Genomic DNA, 22291 nt, shown 5'->3' with positions numbered 1-22291 from the left:
GACCCAGGAGTACACTCTGCAGAGCCCTGGGCATTTCACAAGAGTGACCCTCCTTTGTAGCAGAGGTAACCCATCACATAAGCAAAGCCTATACCTAGATAAGGTGTTGCTGCTTGCTCTCCTCTGGATCAGGCTTAAGTTAAGCCCCTAAGAAACAGTTTATGGTATCCTGTAAATCTATGGAAAAAAAAAAAAAAGAAGAAAAGAAAAAAAAAAAAAAAAAAAAAGAAACAGTTTATGAGAGACCCTTCCTAGTACCCAGAGATAAGTATGGTAATATAACCATGAGTAAAAGAAAAAATGGAATAAAGCAATATGTCAAATGAGTGGGTCTAGTGCTAAAAAAAAAAAAAAAAAAAGAAAAAGAAAATGTTACATATATATATGTATGCCATAGAGTACTATTCAGCTATAAAAAGGAATGAAATAATGTCTTTTGCAGCAACTTGGATGGAACTGGAGGCCATTATGCTAAGTGAAGTTATCCTGGGAATGGAAAAACAAATACCACCTGTACTTTCTAATAACTGAGAGCTACACAATGGGCACACATGGGAACAAAGAGATGTAAAGGGCATTGGAAACTAAGAAGGGAGGAGGGTGGGAGGGGGTGAGGGTTAAAAACTTACCTATTGGGTATAATGAACACTATTCTGTTGATAGGCAAACTAAAAGCCCCAACTTAAGCATTATACAAGGTATCCATGTAACAAAAACATCTGGACCCCCTTAATATTTTTTAAGTGTTTTTAAAAGGGGAAAAATTGATTATCTGTATCCATTCCCTCAAGAATTATTTATTTATTTTAAGATACAGGGTCTGCTTGCTTGCTTGCTTGCTTATTTATTTATTTAAGATGAGGTCTCACTCTGTCACCCAGGCTGGAGTGCAGTGGTGCTATCATAGCCCTATGCATCCTCAAACTCCTGGCCTCAAGTGATCCTTCTGCCTCAGCCTCCCATGTAGCTGAAATTACAGGCATGTGCCACTGTGCCTGGCTTTCAGTTGTTAGTTATTTTAAGAGTAGCTGGGATAACAGGAACGTGCCACTGCTCCCAGCCTCAACAAATATTTAAATGCTGTCTTTATGCTAGGCACTGTTCTAAAGTATACAGCATAACAATAACCAACCCTGACGAGGGCACCACTGTGGTGATTAAGGGTACAGGCTCTAAGCAGGTTGCAGTGGTACCTACCTATAATCCCAGCTACTTGGAAGGCTGAAGCAGGAATATCGCTTGAGTCCAAGAGTTCTATGCCAGCCTGGGCAACAAGAACAAAAAAGAGTGCAGGCTCTAGAGTCTGACTGAGTTCAAATGTGGGTTCAACATTGCCTAGATGTCTGACCTTAGGCAAGAGGCCCTAAATTGTGCCTCGAGCTTCTTATCAACAGAATAATAATAATAATAATAATAGTGCCTACCTCATAGGACTGTTGTGAGGACTTTTTGCCTAACATATGGAAAGTACTCAATAACATTTTCTTATTATTACTTAAATTTGCTATTATTAACTTTTCTTTTAGTCAATAAGAGGTAAAAATAGTATTTAATTATGGAACCATTTCCCTAATAATTCATCCAACTGAACTTATATTTTTACCTTTTTAGATTTTTATATTTCCTATTTTGTGATCTGTTCACATCCTTTGTCCATTTTTTTCTGTTGGGATATTTGAAATTTTCTTAATGATTTGTCAGAGTCTTTATATATTCTGGGCACTGATCCTTTGACTATTAAATATAATGCAAATATTTTCTAATATGATACCTAAGCTCTGATCCATAGGCTGGTGGGTTTTATTTGTGGCCAAATCACAAAGATAGTAGTATTGACCACTGTTTTGCTAAGAACATTTCAAGTCCTGCTCTCTACTTTTAAAAGTTCGTAATTATTTAGATTTAGGGGAAGGAGGTAGGAAACATCCTCTAAGCAAGAGAAAGTATAAGCCAAAGGCTTAGAAGCAATTTCTAACTTATCTACTCTTGTCTCCTAAATACCTAGCACAGGGTGTGGCACATAATAGACTCTGGATGAACAAGTGTGTCTGAATATATGTGAAATCTCCTTACTAGGTTACAAGATCATTATGGGCAAGGATGGTATCCTATTTACTTTAGGATCACTTCCACAATGCCTAACACATTGCGTTTACACAGAAGCAGCACTCAAATTTTTTACTGAATAGATTGCTATCTTGGAACATGTATGAAAGGAGCTGAAGTGATCAATGTAAATAAAACAAGCAATCCCTTCCTCATATAAAGATTACACCCCGATGTGCAGGGCAGGTAGCTCTATACAGAGTCTGGTGTTGTTTGCATCTCATCATCTCAAATTCACTATTTTAAGTCTTTGTTCTGGAAAAAAAAAAAATGTCCCTGGCAATTATTGTGCCCTGAATCCATCTGGATGCTGCTGAGATCATGTCCATGCAATATTTCTTATGTTTTAGTCTCCTCCAAAGCATTTATTCTTACTACACTATTTAAGAATAAGTCTACTTCAGACCAGGCATGGTGGCTCATGCCTATTACCGCAGTATTTTGGGAGGCCAAGGCAGGAGGATCACTTGAGGCCAGGAGTTCAAGACAAACTGGGCAACACAGCAAGACCTTGTATCTCTACAAGAAAAAACAAAATTAGCCCAATGTGATGGCATGCACCAGTAGTTCTAGCTACTCAGGAGGCTGAGCCAAGAGGGTCACTTGAGTCCAGTAGTTCAAGACTGCAGGGAGCTATGATTACAAGACTACACTCCAGCCTGGGTGACAGAGCAAGACCTCATCTCAAAAAAACAAACAAAACAAAACAAAAAGAGTAAGTCAATTTTAGCACAGTAAACACAGCTGTTTGGATCTCCTGAATTTTTTCTCTTCCTATGTAGTCTGCCTAGTCAAGCTCTCCTTTGCTAAATGCTACTAGACTAGTTACTTTCCAGGATATCACTCTTCGTGATCTAGGCTTATAGTTTCACGTGAAACCATGAGACAATGCAGCATAACGGAAAAACTGTAGCATCCTTGGAGCCAGATGACCTGAGTTTGTGTACTGGCTCAACCATTAACCAACTACTAACATATGACCAAAATATCCCTAAGTCTCAGTTGGTTTTCAAGTGAGAAATATATCAATAATTTCTAACTCCCCTAGGTCACAGGACTATAGCAAGAATTATAAAATTAGATGATAATGCAGAAATATTTTATAAGGTATTCTACAAATGTGAATCGATACTATAAGAAATATGGCTCAAAAACAGTATCAGTGAAAAGACTCCACCAGACAATTCACTTCATCAGGGCAAGGATCACGACTGACTGGATAATGGCTGCATTTCCAAAGCCTAGTTTATTATTAGCTGGAGGAAATACTGAAAGAATGACAGGAAATACTGAAAAGGGCACTAATTTTTCAGGAAATACTGAAAAGGGCACTAACCAGTGACCTTAGCCACATTAATAAATCTCTTAGTTTTAATTTCCTTATTTGTAAAGTAAGAATAGCTGGAAACTTCAATATTCTATTTTCAAATAATGGGCAGACTTAGGGAAGAGATTAGCATAAAAACCACCACAAAATGTGAAGAACACTAGTAGTCCTAGCTACTCAGGAGGCTGAGGCAGGAGGACTGCTTGAGCCCAGGAGTTTAATGTTACAGTGAGTTATGATTGCACCACTGCACTCCGAACTGGGTGACAGAGCGAGACCCTATCTCTAAAAAAAAAAAAAAAAAAAAAAGAAATAAAATTTTTGAAAATAGAGGGAAATTTATAGCTATAAAGCCTACATTTTTAAAAAAGTAGGATTGTAAACAATAACCTAAACTTCCACTTTAAGAAACTAGAGGCCGGGCGGGCGCGGTGGCTCACCCTGTAATCCTAGCACTCTGGGAGGCCTAGGTGGCGGATCACTCAAGGTCAGGAGTTCAAAACCAGCCTGAGCAAGAGCGAGACCCCAGGCCGGGCGTGGTGGCTCACGCCTGTAATCCTAGCACTCTGGGAGGCCGAGGCGGGCGGATTGCTTGAGGTCAGGAGTTCGAAACCACCCTGAGCAAGAGCGAGACCCCGTCTCTACTATAAATAGAAAGAAATTATTGGCTAACTAATATACATAGAAAAAATTAGCCAGGCATGGTGGCGCATGCCTGTAGTCCCAGCTACTCGGGAGGCTGAGGCAGCAGGACTGCTTGAGTCCAGGAGTTTGAGGTTGCTGTGAGCTAGGCTGACGCCATGGCACTCACTCTAGCCTGGGCAACAAAGCGAGACTCTATCTCAAAAAAAAAAAAAAAAAAAAAAAAAAGAGCGAGACCCCCATCTCTACTATAAATAGAAAGAAATTAATTGGCCAACTAATATATATAGAAAAAATTAGCCAGGCATGGTGGCGCATGCCTGTAGTCCCAGCTACTCGGGAGGCTGAGGCAGCAGGATTGCTTGAGCCCAGGAGTTTGAGGTTGCTGTGAGCTAGGCTGACGCCACAGCACTCACTGTAGCTTGGGCAACAAAGTGAGACTCTGTCTCAAAAAAAAAAAGAAAAAGAAACTAGAAAAAGAGGAATAAATTAAACCCAAAGCAAGCAGAATGAAGGAAATAAAAAATATTACAGTGGAAATAAATATATTTATTTTTTAAAATACAGAATTTTTTTTTCTAGACAGAGTCTCGCTCTTTTGCCTGGGCTAGAATGCCGAGGTGTCAGCCTAGCTCACAGCATCCTCAAACTCCTGGGCTCCAGTAACCCTCTTGGCTCAGCCTCCTGAGTAGCTAGAACTACTGATGCATGCCACCACATTGGGCTAATTTTTTTTTCTTGTAGAGACACAGGATCTTGCTATGTTGCCCAGTTTGCCCAGTTCATTTTGAACTCCTGGCCTCAAGTGATCCTCCTGCCTTGGCCTCCCAAAATGCTGTGGCTATAGGTATGAGCCACCATGCCCAGCTAACTTTTTCTATATATTTTTAGTTGGCCAATTAATTTCTTTCTATTTATAGTAGAGATGGAGTCTTGCTCTTGCTCAGGCTGGTCTCAAACTCCTGACCTCAAAGGATCCGCCTGCTCAGCCTCTCAGAGTGCTAGGATTACAGGCGTGAGCCACTGCGCCCAATACAGAAAATGAATACACCAAAAGTTGGTTCTCTCAAAAGAAAACTGATAAACCTTTAGCTAGGCTGACAAAAAGAGGAGGGAGGGAGGGAGGGAGGGAGGGAGGGAGGGAGGGAGGGAGGAAGGAAGGAAAGAAGGAAGGAAGGAAGGAAGGAAGGAAGGAAGGAAGGAAGGAAGGAAGGAAGGAAGGAAGGAAGGAAGGAAGGAAGGAAGGAAGGAAGGAAGGAAAGAAGGAAGGGAGTGATAGAAGACTCAAATTATCAAGATCAGAAAGTGAGAGTATTACTACTAACCTTACAAAAATAAAAAGGATTTAAAAAATACTATGAACAACTGTATATTAACAAACTGGGTAACCTAGATGAAATGTACAAATTCCCAGAAACACACAAACTGCCAAACTGACTCAAACAGAAATAGGCAATCTGAACAGACCTATAACAAGAGATAGAATTATTAATTTTAAAACTTCCCACAAGCTAAATTTTAAAACTTCCCACCCAGGCCCTGAGTGGTTTCACTGGTAACATCTACCAGTTACCAGTGAATGTCAAGTCAATGTCAACCCTTCACAAACTCATCCCAAAGAAAGCAGAAGAGAAGGGAATGCTTCCCAATGCATTCCATGGCACCAGTGTTACCCTGATACTAAACCAACGATCACAAGAAAAAAAAAACTGCATGCCAAGATCCTTTATGACTATACATGTAAAAATCCTTAATAACATAGAAGCAGATGAAATCTATTCTTAAATATTCTATAAGTCTTGTATCAGATATGATTTGTAAATATTTTCTGTCATTCTGTGAATTGTCTTCATTTTTATATATCTTTGAAGTATAAACATTTTTAATTTTGATGAAGATTAATTTATCTAGTTTTTTTGTCAGTTGTGATTTTTGTGTCATATTGCTTAATCCAAGGTCATGAAAAACATATAAAGAACTCTTACAATTTAATAAAAAGACAAATAATCCAATTAAATTGGGCAAAGCATTTGAATAGACATTTCTCCACAGAATATACGCAAATGGTCAATAACCACGTGAAAAGATACTCAACATCATTAGTCATTAGGGAACTGAAAATAAAACCACAAGGAAGTATCACTTCACAACCACTAGACTGGCCAGAATGAAAAACACAGACAAAAACAAGTGTTGGTAAGGATGTGAAGAAACTGGAATCCTCATACATTGCTGATGGGAATGTAAATGGCGTAACCACTTTGTAAAACAATTTGGCAGTTCCTCAAAAATGTAAACATAAAAGAGAGAAACACACACACAAAAATAGCAAACATGTCCTTATGTAAATATCCAAGAAAATATGGCATAGGAATTTTTTTTTAAGAGACAAGGTCTCACTCTGTTACCCAGGTTGGAGTGCACTGGTGCAATCACAGCTCACTATAACTTCAAACTAAGTCTTGGGGTCAAGCAATCCTCCTGCCTCAGCCTCCCAAGTAGCTAGAACTACAGGCACATGCCACCACACCCAGCTAATTTTTTTTTGAGAGATGGGGTCTTGCTATGTTGCCTACGCTGGTCACAAACTCCTGGCCTCAAGCAATCTTTCCACCTTAGCCTCCTAATGTGTTTGTTGGGTTATAGGTGTGAGCCACCATGCCAGCTTCTACACAAAAATTTATATACAAATGTTCACAGCAGTATTATTCATATAATCCCAAAGTGGAAACAACTCAAATGTCCATTAACTGATAAATTTATAAATAAAATGTGGTATACACAATGGATTATTATTTGATAATAAAAGGAAAGGAAGTACTGGTACATGCTATAACATGAATGAACCTTGAAAATATTATGTTAAGTGAAAGAAGCCAGATATAGATTCCACTGATATGAAATATCCAGAATAGGCAAACACATAGAGACAGAAAGTAAACTAGAGGTTGCCAGAGGCTGAGGAGGAATGATGGAGGGAATGACTGCTAATGGGTACAGGGCCAACAAAATTGTTCTAAAATGAGATCATGGTGATGGTGTACAACTCTGTGAATATACTGAAAACCATTGAATTCTACACTTTAAACAGGTGAATTTTAGGTATATATCTCAATAAGGCTATTTTTAAAATACGAATGAAAACTAGAAATAACTATAATTCTAATATGCCTGACTTTAATATGCCTATTCTCCCATGTCCATAGGTCTACTATATAAACCATGGCAACTAATAAATCCTCTCATACCTATAAATTCACTTTAAGGGCTATAAAACTACTTTTTGTACAAAATTATAAAACTATTACTTTTAATGAAATAATATTCTTCAAATGATTTATCAAATGCCAACTGTAACTGTTGAATAAACTAAGCAATTTTATTTTTAAGGTAGGATCTAAAAGTGCTTAGCAAAGCTCTATATTAAAACTCCCAACTTGGACAGGCGCGGTGGCTCACACCTGTAATCCTAGCACTCTGGGAGGCCGAGGTGGGCGGATTGCTCGAGGTCAGGAGTTCAAAACCAGCCTGAGCAAGAGTGAGACCCCGTCTCTACCATAAATAGAAAGAAATTAATTGGCCAACTGACATATATATAAAAAAAAAAAATTAGCCGGGCATGGTGGCACATGCCTGTAGTCCCAGCTACTAGGGAGGCTGAGGCAGTAGGATCACTTGAGCCCAGGAGTTTGAGGTTGCTGTGAGCTAGGCTGACGCCACGGCACTCACTCTAGCCTGGGCAACAAAGTGAGACTCTGTCTCAAAAAAAAACACAAAAACTCCCAACTCAATAAATATCACATTTTATTTGTTTGGTTTATTAATCAGGAACTAATAATATTCTATACCTAATAGAGCCAAACAATAGAATTTTAGACATTCCTCAACATTTCCCAGACTTATTTTGTTTTTAATTTCATGAAAATACCTACCCTTAAGCACTAAAAATCTTGTCAGAATAAGGCTTTCCATAGGAATTTACAACCTTTTAGCATGATATGGCATTAGAAAAGTTGTTTAACTTCTTTTTACCAGTTTTTCTCCCTCCTAAATGAGGATAATAAAAACATATGCCCTATCCCTTTATTAGATTGCTATGAAAACTAAAGGAGAAAGTACTCAGTAAGGTGTAATTAATTATTACCTCCTCTTAAATGAAAAGCTAGACCAGCAGATATTATCAAACACCTCTTAAGAAGAGCATGAACTTGGGATAGGGGTTGGCAAGTGGGGAGACAGTGCTATAATGGGGCAGCAAACCTAAAGGTTCTACTCCAAAACAAATGTTGTATGTCACTGGATTTGCAAAACTTTTTATTAATTTTTTTATACTCAACGTTAGTAGGTCTTTAAATCTAAAGGACTGTATCAGTGATAATTATCTGGACAGTCAAGGAAGACTTTGGTTTTGTGATAATGTATTAAATGTATGATATAGGATCCCCCCAACCAAACTGAAAAGGCTGATTTCCAAATTATTTTCCTTAAAGCTTTTTTTTTTTTTTTTTTTTTTTTTGAGACAGAGTCTCGCTTTCTTGCCTAGGCTAGAATGAGTGCCGTGGCGTCAGCCTAGCTCATAGCAACCTCAAACTCCTGGGCTTAAGCAATCCTACTGCCTCAGCCTCCCGAGTCGCTGGGACTACAGGCACGAGCCACCATGCCCGGCTAATTTTTTTTATATATATGTATTAGTTGGCCAATTAATTTCTTTCTATTTTTATAGTAGAGACGGGGTCTCGCTCAGGCTGGTTTTGAACTCCTGACCTTGAGCAATCCGCCCGCCTCAGCCTCCCAGAGTGCTAGGATTACAAGCGTGTGCCACCACACCCGGCCTTCCTTAAAGCTTTTTAAGTCAGAAAAATATCATGTTGACCTGTTTAATGTTAGTTTTTAAATACTATAAATAATATTTGAGCAAAAGTAACACTTTCTCCAACACCATCCTAAGCAAATTATAATAATAACGCTAGGCCAGGGAGTCATCCACACTTGTCATTAAAGAAATGCCAAAAGGACAAACAGAATCATGAAATGACCTAATTTAAAGCTGCCAGCTCAAGTCAAAAAGTACATTCCTAAGGGTAAAAACTATATCAAATCATCTGATTATTGTTAACTCTTAAGTTGTAAGAGTTTATGACATGACTAAATGATGTCCTCTCTGCAGATGGACTCCATCCCTACTTTGTCTTTTTAAAATTATTTTTATAAAAAGAAAAGCTCTGACAAGGTTGTATTAAAGACACAGCTGAAAGAGTAACCATAAAAGCTCTTAACGGTAAAGGAATTCTGAAATTAATGTTCTGTTCATAATTTTTAATAACTCAAACACATTTTCTGGTCAATCTTTATAATAAAAGACCACTCATAACTGCTGAAGAAAACATCGTTTTATATCAATTATCTCTTCAAAGCATCCAGTGTAACAAATTTTGAGGCTATGGGCAAACAATTCAATAGATACATATGATTATGGTGCTTCAAGTGGGAAGAGGTAAGCTACACCTAAATACTGAAAATAAAATAAAGCTCAAAATTCACAGTCTGTTGAAATTCATCCAGAGCAACAGTGTTACATCTTGCAGGTATAGAAAGTTTCCTTCCTTTGGACACTGGTAAATTTATGCATGAACAGAAGGAAAGCCTATCTTTTCATCCACTCTATGACTTCATTCAAGCATATATGTACTCAAGCACACGTTTAATGATCATCTACTATGTATGCTTAAGAGCTTTGCTAAGAGCTCTAAAAACAAGAAATTTCCAGCCAAGGGGGGCCAGGGCTAACAATACAATATAATCCATGATGAGGGGTGCTCAGAGATACAGTATTTAATTCAGCTGAGAGAGGCCAGGCACAGTGGCTCATAGCTGTAAGCCCAGCACTTTGGGAGGCTGAGGCAAAATGATTGCTCAAAGACAGGAGTTTGAGACAAACCTGGGCAATATATCAAGACCCTGTCTCTACAAAAAGTTTAAAAATTAGCCAGCAATTCACATTGCTGATATCAATTTTTGTGGAGGTGGCAATGACAAATTTCTGGTGTGTCCTTTGCAGAGGAACTTGATTGAGGTATAGAGGTCCAGTCACAAGTAAGAAGCCACTGCCCAGTTGCTTCAGGAAAACCACTGTCTTGCCTCTGTGGTATCCGATGAGGATGATGAGGATGGTCCCGGGAGTGATGTTAGCTCTCCGTCTTGCCTAAAGGATTTTTTGCCGTGGCTCAACAGCTTTCGAGGCATATCTTCGATCAGATAATATCTAGGCATTTTGCAAAGTTTAACCACCCAGGTGCCACTGTTCTTGTCACCACTAACTGGTTTTGTAACAGTGGTGAGGACCTTCTCCTTTTTTTTCTTTTCAACTTTGGATTTAGCCACCAGGTATTGCCTCTTGTACACGGCCTTCTTAGAGTCCGTGGCAGATCGGGAATATCTGCCAATTCCTCTGACAAGAACAGGATTTTGGCTGCAGTGTGGCTTCCCCTTAGCCTTTTTAGCCTTGAGATTAGCCTTTTTCACTTTGCCACCAGCATCAGCCTTCTTGGCTTCAGGTTTCTTCTCTTTGGTATCCAGCTTCTCAACTTTTTCACCGCCATCTTGCAAGATGGGAAAGTCAAAGTAGGTTTTAATGTTAGTTATCAAAAGATACTGAGGATGTTTCCAGACCATAAAAAGGAGACAGAGGACATAGGTACTTACTGTATATTGGAAAGTAGATTGTTTCAAAATTAATTGATGTATGTATTGGAAGATAAATTAATCTGAGTTAAGTAGACTAATTATAAATATTTGCAATATGTTTTTGTTATAATTTATTAGAACATCAACCACCAACAAATAGAATATTCAAATTCAATTTTAGAAGTCATAGGGAATTGAAAGATTTTCTAGACTAGCCTCTTCATTGGATATGTGAGGAAACTGAGACTTGTATTGGTACTTTTGCCTTTTAAGTTATTGATTTTATCCAAAAATTTTAAACTTATATACTTGAGCTTCCTTTTTTCATGACCAGTATTTTGTTATACATATGCTGTTTAGATAAAATAGTATTCAATTTTTAAGATATTCTAATTGCATATAGGACTCCAAAAAATAATAATGGCCTGGTGCAGTGGCTTGTGCCTATAATCCTAGCTCTTTGGGAGGCCAGGGTGGGAGAATCTCATGAGGCCAGGAGTTTAAGACCAGCCTGAGCAACAGAATGAGACCCCATCTCTAAAAAATTAGCCAGGTGTGGTGGTGTGCGTCTGTAGTCCCAGCTACTTAGGAGGGAGGCTGAGCTAGGAGAATCACTTGACTTTCAGGAATTTGAAGTTGCAGTGAGCTAGGATTACACCATTGCACTCTAGCCTGAGCAACATAGACTTGTCTCAATATATACATACATGCATACATACATACATACCAGTCTAGACAAGTTAACATGAGAACCTTAAAAATAATGACTTATACAGCAGATACAGTCCTTAGATTCTACATTCATCTCAAATATTTTGTTTGATGTTTCTGACTTTCTCTTAGCTGATGTTTTCTTTTTTCCTTGAGACAGGGTCTTGCTTTGTCACCCAGGCTGGAGTGCAGTGGCATCATCATAGTTCACTGCAGCCTCAAATTCCTGGGCTGAAAGATTAAAAAAAAAAAAAAAACCTCTCCTTCAACCCTACTTTTCCCTCTAATTACTTACACTTTGCCTTGCTTTCATGGCCAAGCTCTTTTTTAAAAAATTTACTGATCTATCTCCTTATCTTCAATCCACTAAAACTGCTCTAGCTAAAGCCATCAATGACTAATTCCCAAACCCATTATTTAGCCTATTAACAGGAACATTTCTTTTCAAAACTCTCCTTCCTTGCATCTACAAAACTTGATAATTTCTACTGATTTTCCTCTTCTTTCTTTTCTGTCTCCTTTTGTGGGCTTTCCCTGTCTGTGTCTCTGAAATGTGATTTTTATCCAGTCTCATGTCCTCTTTCATGATCTCTCTTGACATGATCTCACCGGACAGCCTGTCTACCCTTGTGGCTGTAACTACTTCTCCCTAAAACCTTGCATATCTCTTGCATTCTACCTCCTCATGTGGGCTTGAATCATCCAAACTCAGACAGCTAGGAATCATTCTCCTCACCAATCAATCCTACAATTAATCCTAACAATTCTAATTCTAAATATCTCTTGCATCCATCTTTTTCTCTTCTTTCCAGATGTTACCACTCTAATTTATACTATCTTCCCTGGCTTTGTTTTCTTCAACAGTTTCCCCAATGGTATAACTATATCTATTCTGGTCCTCCTTCAGTCCATCTGCTACACTGACAACAAAATAATTTTTCTAAAATCCCAAATATGACCAAGTAGTCTACTATTTTAAACTCTTCATTGCTTCACCATGCTCTACTTTAAAAAAAAAAAAAAGTAACTCCTTTGGATAGTATATGAAGTGCGTCATGGTCTGGATACACCGCCTAGTTCTCTACCCCATCTAGTGCCCTCACTCCCTTTCAACCTACAAAACCGCCATACCACACTATTTGCAGTTCCTCAAATTAGACAACATATGTTGCTCCACATACTTCCACACGTTTGTGCTCAAGCTTTCCTCTGCTTAAATGCCCCTGTCATCTGTATCCATCTGGCAAACTCCTACGAACCTTTCAATACCAAACAGAAGCATCACCATTTTGGTAAAGCCTTCCTTGATCTCCCCAGATGGAATTGCTCATCCTCACAGACTCTGATGTATTTGCTTATTTACATATTTACCTTCCCAACTAGTCCTTTAATTCCTTGAAGGCTTATTCCTTTTTCTATATCTAGCACTTAAGCACAACCTTGCCATAGTAAATGGGTCAATAACTGCTGTTAAATGAACAAATAAATGAATGGATGTAAAGTACTTTACTGGGTGCTACTAAGAAGTATAATATATTTGTCCTGTTTCAAAAAGCTTAAAGATATACAGAGGAGTAAGAAGACATACACTCATAAAAAGTTAAGTAACAACACAAAACATATAGGTCCCAATTCAGAAATATCACATGGTATTAATATATAACAGATATACAAGTATCAATATATTATAAAAACTAAAAGGAAACAAAAATTATTACAGCTTAGAATTATCTGGCAGTGCTTCATGGAAAAGCTTTGACTGAGTATTAAATGAAATTGGAATTGGAAGAATTTGAAAAAAAAAAAAAAAGGCAAAGAAAGTTCATTTTACTCTTCTTAAGTAAAACCTGTAAAAAATCCACACTAATTCTTGGCTGTTTCAGTGTATATAATTGGTACATTATATAACATAAATATATTTCTGCAAAAAAAAATTGAGCTTTCCTGGTTGACAAATCCATTCAATAAATATATGAGCCAGACTGGGCACTGTGGCTCACGCCTATAATCATAGCACTTCGGGAGATAATCATCTCACCCCAGTTAAAATGACTTTTATCAAAAAGACAGGCAATAGCGAATGCTGGCAAGGATGTGCAGAAAGGGGAACCCTCACACACAGAGACATCACTTGAGAAGTTCAAGATCAGCCTGAGCAACATAAGGAGACCTTGTCTCTACAAAAAATTAGCCCAGTGTTTTTATAAATTAATTAACAAACAAACTCCCTATGATGTCACCCTCTCTTTACTGAATCCTACAGTCGAGACGAGACCCCTCCCCCCATTTCTAATAAACATGTATGGTATAAATTTTAAAAAATTAGCAGCGTGTGGTGGTATGGACCCTGTAGTCCCAGCTACTTGGGAGGCTGAGGAAGGAGGATCACTTGAGCCCTGGAGTTTGAGGTTGCACTGAGCTCTGATAATACCACTGTACTCTAGCCAGGTCAACAGAGCAAGACCCTGTCTCAAAAAAGAAAACAAATCCACACATCTATAGTGAACTTGTCTTCAACAAAGGTGCTAAGAACGACAAAGGTGCTGGGGATAGAATTCCCCAGCAGGGAAAGGACATCCTCTTTGATAAATGGTACAAGGAAAACTGGATATCCACACACAGAAGAATGAAACTAGACCCTTATCTCTCACTATACACGAACAAAAATCAAATCAAAATAGATTAAAGACTTAAATATAAAACCTGAAAATGTAAAACTATTAAAAGAAAACACTGGGGAAATGCATCAGGACATTGGTCTGGGCAATGATTTCTTGAGTAATACCCCAAAAGCACAGACAACCAAAGCAAAATTGGACAAATACAATTACATCAAGCTAAAAAGCTTGTGCACAGCAAAGGAAATAATCAACAAAAGGAAGCAACAACCCACAGAATGGGAGAAAATATCTGCAAACTACCCATCTGACAAGGGATTAATAATTAGAATATATAAGGAGTTCCAATAACCCTAAAGGAAAAAATCAAATCTGATTAAAATATGGACAAAAAATCTGGATAGATAGTTCTCAAAAGAAGACATAAAATAGCTAACCAGGATATGAAAAAATTTTCAACATCATTTATCATCTAAGAAATACAAGTCACAACTACAATGAGATAATCATCTCACCCCAGTTAAAATGGCTTTTATCAAAAAGACAGGCAAATACGAACACTGGCAAGGATGTGCAGAAAAGGGAACCCTCATACACTGTTGGTGGGAATGTAAATAAGTACAACCACTATGGAGAATAGTAGGGAGGATCCTCAAAAAACTAAATAACAGAACCACCATATAACCTAACAATCTCACTGCCAGTTACATATCCAAAACAAAGGAATTTAGTATATCACAAAGATATCAGCACTCCCATGTTTATTGTAGTACTACTCACCATAGCCAAGATTTAGAATCAACCTAAGTGTCTATCAACGGATGAATCTGGCCAGGCTTCATGCCTTTAACCCTAGCACTTTGGAAGGCCAAGGCAGGAGGATCGCTTGAGGCCAGGAGTTCGAGACCAGCCTGAGAAAAAGTGAGACTCTATCTTTACAAAAAACAGAAAAATTAGTTGGGTGTAGTGGTGAGCACCTGTAGTCCCAGTTACTTGTGAGGCTGAGGCAGGAAGACCACTCAAGCTCAGGAGTTTGAGGTTACAATGAGCTATGATGATGCCACTATACTCTAGCCCAGAAGACAGAGCAAGACCCTGTGTCAAAAACAAAACAAAACAAAACAAAACAAAACAAAACAAACAAAAAACACAGATGAATGGATAAAGAAATTGTGGTACATATACATAATAGAATATTATATAGTCACAAAAAAGTGAAATCCTGCCATTTGCAACAACATGGATGGAACTGGACTGTTAAGTAAAGTAAACCAAGCACAGAAAGACAAATCTCGCATGTTCTCACTCATATGTGGGAGCTGAATATTAAAAACAATTGATCTCATAGAAAAAAAAATTATGGGCTTACTATAGGCCAAGATCAAGTTGAAAATAACAGGATAGCAGGGAGTTAGGGTATAAAGACTTCATAACAGCAAGCTTTTTGGTCAAATCTCTTTACAACAAAACCTCCATACAATCTATATTTATATAAATATTTATGCAACTCATACTTGAGCACCTACTCAAGTATTAGGTACTGTGCTCCTTCAACAATGAGGGGTATGGATTAAGCACAGTGTTATCAAAACACTTTTTATGATTAAGTCATTTAAACACTCAATGAAGTTTACCTAACCAAGTTGTTGCATTTAAGTCTAAGCACTGGAGATGAAACAGCAAGTAAATAAACAAACAAAACAAAAAAACCCTACTAGCCCTCATGGAGATTACATTCTAATGGGTGGAAACTGATAATAAACAAGATAAACATGTAAAATATATGATATACTAGATGGTATGTGCTAAGGAGAAAAATAGATGGAAAAGAAAGATTGGGGGTTACAATTTTAGGTAAAGCAGCTAGGGAAGATCTCACTGAGAAGTGACATTTAAGTCAAGACCTGAAGGCCAAAGACAACCTTGTGAATATTTGAAGGAAGAGAGCTCCAAACAGAGGGAACAGGAAGAACAAAAAGCAGATTAAGTGAGGGAGAAGAGTAGATGTAGAATATTGTAGATGAAAGGAAGGAGTTTACAGAAGGGTCAGATTAGGGCTGGCCAATTGCCAATTATTTCCAGCAAAAATCAATACAACAAAATTTCAATGTACTAAAAGAGTACTGATACTTCATTAGAATTTGCTTTAAAATAATCTAATCTGAAGTGTTACAGCTCTTTTAGAATTTGTCTGGCAGGTTTTCTGGTCCTCACCATAAGACACCCCCCATGCAAAAAAAAATGGTGGTAGGGGGGGAGAAAAAAAGAATAAAATAATGTAATCTGAACCAGGTGCAGTGGTGTGTACCTGTAATCCCAGCTACTCAAGAGGCTGAGGCAGGAGCCTTGGGGTTCAAGACCAGCCTGGACAATACAGCCAGACTCTCATTCATAAATAAATAAATAACCAAACAAACCTAATCTATAACATAAACTTGTTTCTATTTTTAAAATTGGTTTATGAGAGATTTAAATAATAGTTTCCTTAAATAAGGACTATACTAAATGAAAGCAGACTCTCCTTATTCCTAAGGAACCCCCAAATATCACACAGAAACAACTGTATGATATATATGATAAAATATACATACCAATGCAACTAATACTTCTAACTCCTTTCATTTCAAGAGCCTGCTAAAAAAATTTTCACCACTCCTAAATTTATTTGCCTTTTTCCAAAGGAGCTACAGAAACAGATTTTTTGTTACACGACTCTCACAGAATCCAAATGTCCAAAGATCAATTACCACATTTTTTAAAAAGATTTGTTCAACCAGGCACAGTGGCCTGTGCCTGTAATCCCAGATGCTTGGGAGACAGAGATGAAAGGATCCCTTAAGTCCAGTAGTTCAAGACACAGCCTGGGCAACATAGCAAGATCCCAAGTTGAAAAACAAAGCAAAACAAATAAAAACAACTGTTCAGAGTAAGGAAGTATGGAATGCAAGCCTTAAAACCTTTTTTTAAATCATTAGGACAGAGTTAACATGTACGAGCAAGCAGTATTGAGACTAAAAACAATGAAGTTTCCTTCTCCACTCCCACTGCTTCACTTAACCAACCTTAAAAAAAAATTAAAAAGATAAAAACAATGAAGGTTACAGAGTAAGCACTGTATTATTAAAATTTTTTTTTTCAGAGATGGGGTCTCACTATATTACCCAAGCTGGAGTCTAGTGGCGTGATCATAATTCACTGCAACCTTGAATGCCTGGGCTCAAGTGAAACTCCTGCCTCAGCCTCCTGAGTAGCTAGGACTACAGGCACAAGCCACCATACCAGGCTGATTTTTTTTCCATAGAGACTGGGTCTTGCTATGTTACCCAGGCTGGTCTTGAACTTCTGGCCTCAAGCAATCCTCCCTCCATGGCTTCCCAAAGTGCTGAGATTACAGGTGTGAGCCACTGCCCCCAGCCCCTAAAACATTTTTCCATGATTAAGTGAGATAAACAACTCAATAAAGTTTACTTAACCAGGTTACTGAAGTTACAAAAATTTTAAAATAGGCTAGGTAATCTTAACAGTTAAAGTTCAGGGTGTAAAATTCAAAGACAAAATGGCATGAATTTAGATGATTCCAGTGGTTTTCAAAATGAAGACCACAGACTCCTGGGAATCCGCAAGACCCTTTGAGGAATTATACAAGGCCAAACTATTTTCATTTATAACACTAAGACATAACATCTTAGTATGCCCTTTTCACTATGTTGACAATTGCAGCAAAGGTGCAAAAGCAATGGTGAGTAGACTGCTTGCATCTTAGCACAAATCAAGGCAGCAACACCAAATTATACTAGTAGTTATATTCTTCACTATCATGCTCTCTCAGTTTAAAAAAAAATGCCAGTTTCACTTGATTGATGAAGCAATAAAAATTAACTGTGTCAAATCTCAACTCTTGAGTAAAGTCTTGATATTTCGTATGACAAAACGGGAAGTACTTCCACAGCATACCAAAGTACGATGGTATGCTAACTCAGCTACTTTTCCACATAACTATTGTTACATCAAAGAAAAGAGGGCATTAAAAGAAAGCATGAGTAGTAGAAGGGGATTCCAAGAGGAAGAGCTAGATAAGATATAAGACATGCTTCCAACTCTCCAATAACTGATAGCCTAGAAGACAACTAAGTTTGCTATTATTATTTATGTCTGTCTCTTCAATGATTCTTATTATAATCTTAATCATCTTGCTATGTTCTAGGAACTATGCTTACCATTAACTATTGAATTGAACCTGAAATATTAAAATCTTCTGTTGGAAGAATCCCAGAATTCTAAACCAATGTAGTGCTATTAACAGCAAAAACTCTATTAGCAGCAGAATCCCAAGAGCAGCACATAGAAGAGTGCTCAAATTGAAGTAGTAAGAGAGATCAGTACCGTGGCTCACGCCTGTTACTCTGAGAGGCTGAGGCGGGAGGATCGCTTGAGGTCAGGAGTTGGAGATCAGCCTGAGCAACAGTGAAACTCCATCTCTACTAAAAGTAGAAAAATTAGCTGGGTGTGGCAGTGTATGCCTGTAGTCCCAGCTACTTAGGAGACTGAAGCAGGAGGATCGCTTGAGCCCAGGAGTATAAGATTGCTCACCATAGCACTCTAGCCTAGGTAACAGAGCGAGACTCTGTCTCCAAAAGAAAAAAGATATTAACACTTGATCATTGGGCACCATGTATTCAAAACCTTCCATCATGAACTAAGTTCACTAGGACTCTCCAAATCATAAAGCCAGGTGAGCTCAGCAGCAATCTATTGTAAGATAGAAATGGTACATCAAGGATGGAACCAAAATAGAACTAAAGGGCACAAGTAAGCTACATAAGCAGGCAGCTAAGATTTCCCTGACACCTACTACATTTGTACCAGCACCCCTTCCTCAATTCACATCTATCACTGTTTCAGGGATCCTATATGACCAATTTACAGAGAAAAAAAGCCAAAGCTTGGCTTAAAAATAGGTCAGCTCAGTATGTGAATGCAAGCTAAAAATAAACAGCTTCATTACAGCCACACTTAGGAGTGGTCTTGACAATGGAAAGAGAAAATCTTCCTAACAGCTTCAAGCAACGTACCTGATTATGAATTTTGTGTAGAAAGAAAAGTGGCCTCTTGAACACCATAGTTTTAGGCTAAAAAAAAAAAAAAAGAAAAGAAAAGAAAAGTGGCCTGGCATGAGAATATACTCAGATTCATGGGCAAAGATTCAAAGGCAAATGGACTGCCCAACTGGTCAGAGGGCTTTAAAGAGATGGACTATCAAAAGAAAGCAAGAAGTATGGATGGAGGCAAATGAATAAGCCTATGAGAGTGGGCACAAAGCATGAAACTCTTGTTTCATGTGTTAATGCCCACCAGAAATCTTCCAATACAGAAGTGACACCATACAGCCAAGTAGACAAAATGACACAGCTAGTTAACATTAGCCATGAAACTGACATTAACATCAGCATGAAACTCTTTGTTTCATGTGTTAATGCCCTCCAGATTATCTTCCAACACAGAGGAGACACTGAACAGCCAAATAGACAAAATGACTCAGCTAGTTAACATCAGCCACCCCAAAAGTGGCATTATGGGGATATCATAGGTGAGGTCACTGTGGCAGAAAGAGAGATGGAGGCAGAGAAGGAGACATGAATTCCCATTTACCGATGCCAACTCTGAACATCAAACCTATGGGCAACAGAGACCAACACCAAGTCCCCAATATAGCGCTATGCCTTAAACAGACCAACGGGCTATTAGGTGGCAAGATGACTACATTCCTCACAGGAATAAACATTTATTCCAAATATGGGTTTGCCTTTCCTGTCCACAGAGCCTTAGCCAGCACCACTAAATAAGGGCTTATAAAGTACTTGATCCACAGACATGTAACCCAATCAAGGGAACCACTTCACAGTGAAAGATTTGTGGCAGGAGGCCCATAACCATGAGATCCAGTGGTCATATCCTTAAGAGCTCCACACAAAAGCAGCCAGTCTTACAGAGCATTGGAAACGCCTGCTCAAGGCACAGCTGATGAACCAACACTGAGGCAAGAATGGTGTGCTATCCTGTAGTATGCTGTATATGCACTGATTCAGAACTACATTCCCAACAGGAAGAATGCATGGGTGTGAAAACCAAGGGGTAGAAGGGGAAATGGCCCCCATTTGCCCTCATTTCCAATGATCCACTGGAGGGCTTTGTGCTTTCCATCCCTACAATGCTAGGCTCTATGGCGTTAGAAGCTTTTGGTACCCAAAGGGGGCACACTTTTGCCAGGAGACACATCGAGGGTCACAATGAACTAAAAAATGACAGCTACAGCCTGGGCATTTGAGATTCCATGAGTCCAGGGACCAGGAGGCAGGAAAAAGAATTACCATCTTCATAGGATTAATTAACCCTCATCTTAGAGGGCAGAAAGTAGGGCTGCTTTGGCCAGGCTCAGTGGCTCATGCCTGTAATTCTAGCACTCTGGGAGGCCAAGGTGGGAGGATCGCTTGAGCTCAGGAGTTCGAGACCAGCCTGTGTAAGAACGAGACCCCATCTCTACTAAAAGTAGAAAAAAAATAGCCAAGCATGGTGACATACACCTATAGTCCCAGCTACTCGGGAGGTTGAGGCAGGAGGATCACTTGAGCCCAGGAATTTGAGGTTGCCGTGAGCCAGGCTGACGCCACAGTACTCTACTCAGGGCAACAGAGTTGAGACTCTGTCTTAACAAAATAAAAGAAGAAGAAGAAAGAAACAAAGTAAGGCTACTGTTACACAATGAGAACAGGAAGGAAAATGCATGGAACTCAGATGTAACCTCCACCTCCCAGGCTCAAGCAATCCTCCTGGCTCAGCCTCCCAAGTAGCTGGAACTATAGGCATGCACCACCACACTCAGCTAATTTTTTTTAAAAGTTGTCTTTAGAGGCGGGGCTATGTTGCCCAGGTTGGTCTCGAACTCCTGCCTTAAATGATCTTCCCATCTCAGCCTCCAAAACACTGGGATTATAGGCATGAGCCACTGTGCCCAGCCAATGTGCCTTAATCACTATGCTGGAGAGGTAAGATATGATCTTGTTCTCTTTAGATATTAAGATGAGATAATCATTTATTTTGTATAATTTTAGAGACCAAAACAACAAAATGATAGATACTGGAGAAAAGCAAATTTGGGGCTAAATATATAAGAAAATAAATAATACTGCTAATATTCTAATAATTATCAGTAAACAACAGAATGAGCTGCTTTAGGAAGTCATCAGAGCCTATCACCTGAGAGTTCAAACAGTCATGTGTATTGTGAGGCTTTATAAAACGGCTTTATAAAACGGATACTGACCTAGATCAGTAAAAGGTACATAATATGAAGTATTATGTGGGGAAAAAAAGGAGGTCCACAACCAAATAAATGTGGGTAACATATCAACATGTAGCTGAAGAAAGTTAAATAAATTTCTTCACTTCTACTCCTTAGTCCAGGGGTCCTCAAATTTTTTAAACAGGAGGCCAGTTCACTGTCCCTCAGACCATTGGAGGGCCGTTGGAGAGTGCAGCGCACATTCCACACATGCGCACCGTGGGTCTGGGACAAGTCGGATGCTAAGCAGGACAGGTAGCAGCAGCAAAAACACCCGGTGGGCCAAATAAATGTCCTCGGTGGGCCGCATGTGGCCCGCGGGCCGTAGTTTGAGGATGCCTGCCTTAGTCTTTAAAATACTATTGTGTATTTGTAAACCTCTACCTGATGGATATAGCACACCGAAAACCCAAATTTATTTGACTAAAGAACATCTTCTTGCTCCTAGGGAATACATTTCAGAAATCCTAGCCTAGGATGATTTCTGTCCAAAGTCAGGATTCACTGATCCAAGGAAGCCAGAAGCAGCCAACGAGGGAAAAAAAAAAAACAATTTCTAACTGGTTAACAATTTTCCAGCTAGTCAAAACATCACCTGTCTATTTCCATATCAATATTGGCACCTCTAATACCATAAGGTGGGAAAGCTATATAAAAGTTTTGTCATCAAAACACATTTCATCCTTTCTGAATGCAAAACATGCCTTCCTTTGCTTTATAAATAAGTTCTCTGAAGATCTATAGTAATGGGGCTACATTTATTTACTGAATTCTCACATTTTGAGCAATATGAACGCTTTAATTGTTTTAAGGGTACTACTGATGACCTGATTTTTTTCACAAAACACAGACCTAGATGCATTT

At 38.7% G+C, this 22291-nt stretch overlaps 1 protein-coding gene, 1 non-coding gene and 1 pseudogene across 2 annotated transcripts in view; 1 reads left to right on the top strand and 2 right to left on the bottom strand.

Annotated features, from left to right (window-relative positions):
* The window catches only part of ZFYVE9 (zinc finger FYVE-type containing 9), a 150159-nt gene that overhangs the window by 114323 nt on the left and 13545 nt on the right, over positions 1 to 22291 (bottom strand). The gene's annotated exons all lie outside the window — the stretch shown is intronic.
* Positions 10026 to 10747, bottom strand: LOC105877556 (large ribosomal subunit protein eL6 pseudogene; annotated as a pseudogene).
* LOC142869804 (U7 small nuclear RNA) lies at positions 16253 to 16316 on the top strand. Its single transcript, XR_012918359.1, has one exon. It is a non-coding gene; the product is annotated as a U7 small nuclear RNA (small nuclear RNA).

Source organism: Microcebus murinus, chromosome 2, assembly GCF_040939455.1.
Source record: "Microcebus murinus isolate Inina chromosome 2, M.murinus_Inina_mat1.0, whole genome shotgun sequence".
Lineage (NCBI taxonomy): Eukaryota > Metazoa > Chordata > Mammalia > Primates > Cheirogaleidae > Microcebus > Microcebus murinus.
This window is presented reverse-complemented; position numbering and strand designations above follow the sequence as displayed.